Here is a 10,192-nt window from a genome sequence, read left to right as displayed (position 1 = left end):
TTTTTTTGGTTTTCCTTGAAAACAGGGTTGAAACTATTCAATCTAAAAGATCTTAAAGAGAACAAAAAGCCAATTTAGTCTAATATTCAGAGCAGACTTTTTTGGTAGAAATAACTGGCAACAAAGTTGTTGCTTGTTGATTGGGCAATGGATGAAGAAGAAAGAGTACATGAATGCAATGGGAAAATATTGTACTGTGAGAATTGATAAATATAATAAAAGGACTGATAAATATGACAAGGCCAGAGATGCATGGGAAGACTATGAACGGATGAAGGGAGAAGCTTGCAGAACCAGGAAAACAACAGTCATGATGGCTACAACAATAGAAATGGAAAGAGTCACAACAACAGCAAATTGAACATCGTGGAATTATCATGACCAAGCTTAGCCCTAGGGAAGAGATAAGAAAATGTACAGGCTGCCCCTCCCCGCCTCGGCCAAGGTGTGGGGCTATGGGAACCGAGAGTCACATATACTATCAGATTTGGTGGAGGCGTAGTTATTTTTGCCAAAGTCTATTTTTTCTTTGTCTTTTTAAAATTCTTTGTTCCAAGGGATGGCTGCCCCCAAAAGAGGGGATGGAGCAGCAGGAGGGTTGTAGTGAAGGGATGTAAAATGAACAAATGAGTGAAAGCTTTTGTTAAGCATTTAATATATGCAAAACTCTGTGCTAAATGTTAGAACTACAAATAAAAAATCAGACAATCCCTGCATCCAAGGATTTCCTTTTCTAATGAGGAGGACAACACTTTTAAAAGGTTTCAGCTGCACATCAGATGGAAAGGTCCTGGGGTTCTTAGGGCGGAGCAGGAAAGCCGGCAATAATGTCTTTTTAATGTTATTTTCACTGATAAAATCGAGAACTTTTGTTTCTGGGTCTTCAGTAGCTGTGGCTGCAGTATCTTAAGGATCAGTTGCCAGAACATGGCTCCACACAGTTACTTCTTGGGAAGATGGCTTTGGGGGCTGGGTTAGAAGCAGGGCTGGTGGTCTAGGTGCTGCTGCCACTCCTGGGGTTCTTGGACTTACCTATTCATCACTGGTAGTGAGGGAACGGGCAAACCCTCGCACCTCAATATGACTATGTCCTGGGCTAGAAGCCAGACCAATGGTCTGGGGAGTATTGTTACTGCTCAGGCTCTTGAGTTCAGACTCCTGGGCTTTCTCCATCAAGGTCTTAGTGGAAGTAGTAGCCAAGGCAGTGGGGAAAGCTTCTCTCGTCTGGCAGGTGCCACCTTCATCTCCCTCATCTCAGGTTGCCATCTTCTTCAGCTAACTTAAAAAATAGATACATATACAAGTATTTACACACACACACACACACACATGAATTTTTAAAATAGATTGGGAAATATTTAGCATCCTGTTAATAACTTTTACTAACATATGGCTCCAGAAATCAGGGGGGCAGAGGTGAGTGTGGCCCCAGCATTCCATGAAATGAAAGACCAAACCAGTTCTGGCATAAAAATTTTCATCAGCCTAGGAGATCAGTGTGACAGACAGCATAATTATCAGCCCCTTTAAATGTTACCTAGGCCATAGGCAGCTTTAAAAACCAGCTTTTTTTCTAATGTGATCCCTAGGGACTCAAACAGATGTTTTCATTTTATACGAATGGGAAGAAAAAAAGAGCATTCCCCTCATCCACCAGGAAAATATGCAGCCGTACAAAGTGTTAACCTCGTTTGGATTTGAACTCTCATCCTCCAGAGCAAAGGCAGGCCTCCTCTTGCCAAATGTCAGCTCAGCTGTGAGAAGTGTTTTAAATCATATTTTGATGTAGGCTGCACTGTTAACTAGCAAGCAAAGCCCGGCACACATGCTTTGAGTCGCTTGGGCTTCAGATCATATGATCCCCTCTTTGTCTGCGAGACCTTTTGATGTTCACTCCCAATATTAAGTTTCTCTGTTTTTAATAATCGCCGATTCCCTCCTCAATATAAATGTCAGGAGTAATACTGAATGTTAATCTTTAAAGATCAAACGGCAGAAAGAACCTTGGGTATGAAGTCGGAGATGTGAATTCCTGAAATTTCTTACGGGGAAAATTCAGAGAATCCCCTTCTCCCTTCAAGCTAGATCTCAAACATCACCCAGTTTTATTCCTGTTTAATTTAATTTTTTAATTAGAAAACATTTATGCTCTTCCCATTTCCCTGCTCCTGTTGAAAACAACAACAAAACCTTTGTTAAAAAACAAAACACGTGTGTAGTCAAGCGGAACAAATGCCCCTGTTGGCCTTGTCCAAAAACTGTCTCCATCTGCACCCTGATTCCGTCACCCTCCATCTGAAGGATGAAGCCTGTCCTGATCCTCCCAAGCCACCTTGTATTTAACGACTTTATATTTGTATGTATTTATTCTGTTTACATTTATTCTCTATGCAACCTGCAGGTGTCACTGTATAGATGTCCATGCTCCCCGGAAAGAAACCCAACCCTGTCCAAGAAGGGATTGTTCTATATTCTGTCTTTGTATCTCCAGTGCTCAGCACAGCGTGTGACACACAGTAGGTGCTTAATAAATACTTTCGGCTTGATCCATCCTATTTTATGTTAGGATGGACTCTGTTAAAAGTAGACTTTGAGTGATGGTTTATGTGGACCATCTTGCAAACCGGAATTGCCATGTGATTTTCAGTTTCCAATATCATTATCTGCAGCAGCAGCAGCAGCAGCAGCAGAAGAAGAAGAAGAAGAAGAAGAAGAAGAAGAAGAAGAAGAAGAAGAAGAAATGGTCATCACTGATATCACAGAGCAGTAATAATGAAAGGAGTAATGGACTTGGAGTCTGAGGACCTGGGTTTGAATTCCTTCTCTCAACTTCACTATTTGTATGACCTTGGGCAAATCACTGAACTTCCCGTGCCTCAGTTTCCTCATTTTTGAAATGAAAAGGCAACACTAGATGGCCACAGAGGTCCCTTCTAACTCCAGATCTGTGATTCTATGATGTAAGATTTAGAGCTGATGGGATGCCAGAGCTCATCTGGTTCCACCCTATCTCTATCCAATTTACAGATGAAGAAACTGAGGCACAGAGAGGTGATTTGCTCACAAAGGTTCTGTGTGTCCAGGACTTAAGCCAGGCCTTCTGGGCTTTGAGCAGCTTCTCTGGGGACTTTACATATGAGGCTGAAATGTTTAAGCGGAACCAAGCTTTCTTTCATTCTGCTTCTCATCTGAGTGCATCCAGGGGTGACTGTTTTCTGAAGGCACATGGCATTTTGGAAATCCAATGGGAAGACTCAGAGAAAATGTGTTCTCTTTGTGTGGGTTTCCTCAGCTCACATTCTTTTAATTTGGGGCCTTGGCAAATGCCGCTTTTCCCAAGGCACTCAGGTGCTGCACGCTGAATCCCAAGCCCAAAGAATCAACAAATATTCTTACCCAGGTGAGAAAAGAATTTAGCTTTTAGATCTGGGCAGGGCCTTAGAGATTTAAAACAATCCATTCACTGGCAGAAGAGAAACTTTGGAAAGGGAAGTGACTTCATTCTTTGATTTAATAAGCACTAATTAAGTGCCTACTGCATGTTTAGCATTGTGCTAAGCACTAAGGATACAGAGACAGAAATGAAGAAGCCCCTGCCCTCATGAAGCTTGTGCTCTGGGTAGAGAGACAGCCGAGACAGGGCAATGTACAATATGGGCAAAGTGAGGGGTGGCGACTGGACCCAGTGCCATTGCTGTGGGACATTTTGAATGAGCAAACTCCCTTTCTCAAAGTGGGATGGCAACTCAAAGAGCTTTAGAGAGCTGTCTAGAGAAGAGATTTTCCCAGGGTGACACAGGTGTTAAAGGTGGTACTTGAACCCAGGACCTTCTGGCTCAGAGGCCAAGCTTTCTATCCAGTCAGCCATACAGCCATTCCAAGTAATTCAGGGAAGGCAAGGCAGTAATAACCAGAGCCACTAGCAACAGTCATTTGTGGAAAGTGGTACCTGACCTGAGCCGTGAAGGAACAGATCTTAGATCGATCAGGTATTTTTAAGCAAGGACTTTGTGCCAGGCGCTACACTGGGGACAAAAGACAAAGCCAGGAGAATCCTGCCTTTCAAGGAGTTGACATTATATTGGGATGAAGCAACATGTTCACCAATAAGTGAATATGGAGCATGTACAAAAGGCAGAGGGAAAGAGGGTGTGCATTGTAAACCCAGAGTCCAGTCTGTGCAAGGCCACCAAGATGGGTGACACGTGGCCACACGCTGATATTCCAGCCCAGGTGCTCTGATCCTGAATCCAGGATTTGTCTTCCTAGAACAGACCTGGAAAAAGTGAGATTGGAAAAGGGAGTGGGGTAGTCTTGCAGTGAGAGCTAGAGATAATGGAGGGCTACAATGGTACCCATAGATGCCCAAAAAACCAAAGGAAGGCCTCCACAGTGCTGGGTAGATCCTGTAGGAAGATTGATGAGAGGGGGTAGAGAAGAGCCACACAGAATGAGAGGTTATGGATGGATTGTAATCTGGAAAATAGGACTCACATGACCATGGCTTCAGTGATGGGAGGGACATCAAGGTCTAGTCCAAACCTCCTGTTTTACAGATAAGGAAACCGAACCACAGATGTCAACCGACTCGCTGAAAATCAGAAAGCTCGTTAATGTTAGAGGGAAGATTTGAACCATATCCTCCTTATTCCAGATCCAGCACTCTATGCATTTCAAACCTCAGCTTTAGTGATGAAGTGGGTAAAGAGGTGTGTGTGTGTGTGTGTGTGTGTGTGTGTGTGTGTGTGTGTTGTGCAATGCCAGCTCTGATAGCAACCAAATAGAGTGAAACAAAGTTGGAGCTGGCCCAGATAGATTGGGCCATGTGAGGGGGAAGGGAGGGAATAAGCATTTATTAAGTGCCTACTGTGTGTCGGACACTGGACTAAGTGTTGTTTTTTTTACAAGATTTATATCATTGCATCCTCACAACGACTCTGAAAGGCAGGTACTATTAGCACAACCATCAAGGGATCACAGAATCAGGACTGGAAGCAGCCTTTCAAGGTCACTAAGTCCAATCTCTTCATTTTGCAGATGAGGAAACTGAGGCCCAAGAGATGAAGTGACTGTCCCAAGTTTCAAAACTGGGATTTGGCTCCATGTCGAGGGTTCTTTCCGCCATCTTGGCAGAGTCTGAGAGACTTTGGGTTCCTTTCGCGCAGGATTTGAAAGGCCAATGTCGACTCCACACGATGAAGCTTCCGAGTAGGATGTGTGTGGCGGTTACAACGATCCACCATACGGCACCATGATGAGCAATAACAAAAAACTGACGATCCATCCGAGAATCAGCCACGACAACCTCCAAGCCTTCTCTGCACCCCTGTTTTCCACAGGCAGCTTCTAGGGAAGAGAACAGGGCAAAGCTGTGTGACCGTGGGCAAGTCACTTGTTCTCTGTTTGCCTCAGTTTCCTCAACTGTAAAATGAAGACAATTCTTGCAGGGTTGTCCTGAGGATCAGAGAAGATAATATTTGGAAGAGCGCTTAACAGTGCCTGGCCCATAGCAGGTGCTACATAAATGCTTATTCCCTGCCCTCTTCCTTTCCAGCTCCAAATCTACGACCCTGGGATTCCCCCTGAGGCAATGCATTCTACTCCCATTCCACCCTCTGCTGGTTAGGAACTTCCTTCTTCTGCCCAAACTAGAGTTTCCTCTTGGCACTCTCACTCACCACTTGGTCAAGGAGTAGATGAGTGAATGGATAACGCTGTATAGAAGGATTTAAGATTTCCTGAAGGCTCTGAGTGTGCCTCTTTATTTAATAATAATAGTCCACATTTATATAGCACTTATAGTATGCCTTTCACTGTGCTAAGTGCATTACAATTATTATCTTATTTGATCCTCACAACCACTCTTCGAGGTAGATGCTATTATTACCCCCATTTTACAAAGGGGGAAACTGAGGCAGATAGCGGTTAAGTGATTTGCCCAAGGTCACACAGCTAGGAAATGTCAGGCTGAATTTGAACTCAGGTCTTCTTGATTCCAGACCTGGCACTCTGTACACTGTGGTGTTTCCGTAGCTCGTCTCGTTTGTGTCTTTACATTGTGCCTTTTCCATGATATTTTAAGGAGCTCAAGGCAGTAGCTGTGGCTAATTCTTTGGGATCCCTCACAGTGCTCAATAATACTGGTTAAAAGGGGCAAAAAGAAATTTCAGTGGAAGGCTGCCCCATCTGCAGGGATTAGCTTTGTGCTGCTTGGCCTGGGAGGGCAGAATGAGGAGCCGTGAGAGTAACTCTTGGGCTCAGGGGAAGCAATGACGTTCCAGGAATGAAAGGCGTCCCAAAGTAGAAAGGGCCGTCTCAGGTCGGTAGTGAGTTCCCCGTCTTTGTTGTTCTTCAAGCAAAAGCTGGATGACCATTTGGGAGCATGTTATAGAGGGGATTCCTGGTTAGGGCGAGGCTAGACTAGATGGTCTTCCTTTGTGTGAAATGACAAAATCCTCACGTGGACCATGGATCTCAAATAGAGTTTGAAAAGCCTGCTTCGTGGGGGTGAGTGGAAGTTACTAAGCATCTTAGCTGGAGGAGCGAGCATTCTCTTCAGAGAGAAAACCAACCATCAATGTTTCCATTCTCTCAGAGTTTTGGCTCTTGGCACACTGTTAACCATGAGTGCCGGCTCGTAGCAAAGGTAGGTCACAAGGCAGGAAGAACACTACTCACTTTCAGGGGACCTGAATTTGAAATGTGCCTGGGTACTTCTAGCTCAGTGACCTTGGGCATCTCTCAGCCTGTTTTCTCATCTGCAAAATGGGAGTCATTAAACCTGCACTACCCCCTCCCAGAGTGGTCATGAGGGAGGTGCTTGGCCAAGTTCCATGTGCGTATGAGCCATTATTATGAGGTTCATGAGCAGGGAATGGGGGAGACAGAGGAGGAAGCTACCGAGGGCGTAATACCCCATGGGAGCTGGAGAAGTGACCTTGGTTTCTATTCTGTTTCTTCAGCGTGAACTCTCCCTGAGTTGATGTAGCCAAACATTTGCTGAGGAGCATGTCTGAGCTTGCCTAGGCAGGTCCTTGGATGACACGCACAGAGTTCATTGGGAGAGAGGGTTGATAAACTCGGGCATCCTTTGGAACACTTTGGATTATGTATAAAGCATCAGTTGGGGGGTTGTTACGTTAGGCCAGTGGTATGATGAGGGAGAGTGAAGGGGCCACGTTTGCAGTAATTCTGCCTGGGAAGGATAGCTGTTATCCCTGACATTCTCTGTTCTTAGATTCCTTTCCATTCTGACGTTCTGTTCTAAGGTCCCTTTCAACACTGACATTGTATGTTCTAAGATCCCTTCCAGATCTAATGTTCTTTATACTAAGGTTCCACCTGCCTCTAACATTCTATGTCCAATGATCCCTTTTAGTTCTAATATTCTCAGTTCTAAGGCCCCTTCCCACTCTGACATCCTATGTTCTAGGGCCTCCCTCCCAGCTCTGAGATCCTCTGTTTTAAGGTCCCTCCCAGTTCTGACATTCCCTGTTCAAAGGTCATTTCCAGTTTGACATCCCCTGTTCTAAGGTCCCTCCCAGCTTCAACACTGTGAGGGTTGTTCAAACTCTGACCGTTTCTGATCTAAGTGACTTTGACACCAGGAGCTTTGGGATCTAACGATCCCAAATGCCCCACCATATGCTCTCCACCTTGGCCTCCATGTTGCTAGTCTGGTGCAGCTTTCTTTCTTGCAGGATTAGATTGACCTTTTGGGCTTTGATGTCTCTGCAGGGTTTCTGGCCCCCTGAGTTCCCACTGCCCTAATACTCTTGGTATTCATGGTAACACCCTTCAGGTGCTGGAAGATTTTGGCCTGAAGAATCTCTTTCCTCTCCCATTCTCTTGGGCTGCCCACCCCCATGCCCTTCCCTGCCTTCTTCTTTGATGTCCTGTTTTCTCTCCAGCATGTGAGGCTATTAGTTGGAGGAAAAATGTTCTATAAATGAAAAGTATTCAAAGCTTCACCTCCAAGTCATCTCTCTGATTTCTCTGGGCTGAGAAGGCTCTGGAAACCCCCTCCCTTCTTCCCCCTGGAGCCCTTAAGCCATCTGCATGGAGTAAGGAGCACACCCCCAGCAGAACACAGCCAGCCAAGGGCTAATGGACTACAGCTGCTGAAGGAAACATGGAAACAAACCACAGGTGACTCGATTCAGCCAACTGGGTCAGGGAGTCAGCCTCCTTCAACAGGAAACAGAGGGAGGGGAGGAAGAGTTGGAGCAGAAGCAGGAGCTTCCTGCCTGGAAACCTGCTCAAAGCTGGGCCCAAAGCAGCCCATCCTTGACCTTCCCACCATATTCGATTGCTCCATGGAAGGGGAGGCATTTTTTTCTTCCTTTGGTTAATCATTGAATCAAGAGCCTAGAAGGCTCCCTGGGAGTTCCCCTTATTTCAGTTGGGCCACATGAACACTCTTGGTGGGTCTCCGGGAAACTGTGTCTTGGGCAAACTGGACAAAGTGTTTTGCATGGAGGCTATTGGCCACAGTCTCCTGTCCTTTCAAACAACTACCAACAAACATGCCCTAGATTGTCAAAGGATGCCAAAGGAAACAATGTACTGGTGCATAGTCTCAATTTAATGGAATCTTCCTTCCTGAGATCTTCCTTCAAGTGTCTGTAATAATCTTGGAGACCATAGGGCCATAGTGGAAGGGACCTGAGAAGTCATAGAATCATGGAACTAACACAACTCTATGAGGTCATTGACTCCGAAAACTGAGGCTCAGGGACATTTAGTGACTTATCCAAGGTCAAAACTAGCGGCAGGGGTAACATCTGAATGCAAGTCCTTTGACCCCAAAGCCAGGACTCTTCCCACCCTCCTGGGCTATATCTGTATTTGAACAAACACTAAATACAGGTATATCTATGTTACTCCCCAGCTCAAGAAGCTTAGAGTTTAACCAACCAATAAACATTGATTAAATGCTTATTATCTATCAGGCACTCTGCTAGCCAGTGGAAATACAAAGATAAAAAGGAGTCCTTGCCCTCAAGAAACTTATATTCTATGGGGGCAAGGGACAACATGAAGACATGCAAATTTATGCAAAATAATTTCAAGGTAGGGAAAGAACTCAGAAAGCTGGCTACCAGGAGAGGACTCAGATAAGGGGCCCTAGACCTGAGCCTTGATAGAGAATTCAGATTCCAAAAGGAAGAATGGTCTCTAGGTCAAAATATCAACTCCTTCATTTGACGTTAAAAAGCCTTCCCACTCTTGTCTTCTTCATTAATTCCCCATTATACAATTTCTCATGTTTCCTATTGTGTTGTTCCTGTGTGGCATCCCACCTCTATGGCTCTGCCCAAGCTGTGGCCCGTCCTCCTTATCTCCTACTTTTACAGTCCCCACCTGCCTCCAATACTCAGCTGAAGGGCCACCCCTTCCAAGAGGTCTTTATGGATGCTCTCCCAGCTAGTTCTCCCCTCTGCCGCACGCTTAGCAGCCTTGCTTGTTGTTTGCTTTGCATATGTTCTGTATTGACTGATAGATGTATTTGTGGTTTCCATTCCAAATACTCTCATTCCCTAACATAGTGCTTGGTGCATAGTAGGTACTTAATAAGTCTTCACTGAAATGAACTGAGTCTTCCTTCTCCTCAGTTAGTATTGGTAGAACACAAAGAGTATAGGTTCTGCACTCAGAAGACCAGGATTCAAATCTTGCCTCTGACGCTTACTACCTGGGTGACCTTGGGTAAATCACTTCACCTCTGTGGGGCTATTTTCTTCCCTTTAAAATGGTAGGTTTGGGTGAGAAAGCCTTTCATGTCTCCCAGTTCTAGATCTCTACATTTGTTCAGGAATGCTATTCTTCCAGGCACCATAGGAAGGGCGTGCTGGAAGTGAGCAGTGCGTGAGAATCGGGGGATGGAAGCCGTTATGGTCAGTTACAGTGCCCAGAGGACGGTTTGTGGGAGGATGGTCTGGAGAATGGAGAAATTATGTGCCTGGGAGCAAGAGTTAGGAGAAATGAGGAGGAGATGGTGGCTTGAGGTGGGAGGGAGAAACTCAAGTAGACCCAGCTCTTCTTGCCCTGGGAAGTGATGGCTATGCTGAGCCTACAGTCAACAGAGGTGATGACAAGATCTCTGCTTCAGAATGACGGATTGTTCCCTGGAGACTTCGTTGCATTTCCCTGTCCTGTTAGCAATGGCAGGAACAGACAAGATTTCCCAGCT

This window comes from Vombatus ursinus, unplaced genomic scaffold (assembly GCF_900497805.2).
Source record: "Vombatus ursinus unplaced genomic scaffold, bare-nosed wombat genome assembly UNPS02009824.1, whole genome shotgun sequence".
Lineage (NCBI taxonomy): Eukaryota > Metazoa > Chordata > Mammalia > Diprotodontia > Vombatidae > Vombatus > Vombatus ursinus.
This window is presented reverse-complemented; position numbering follows the sequence as displayed.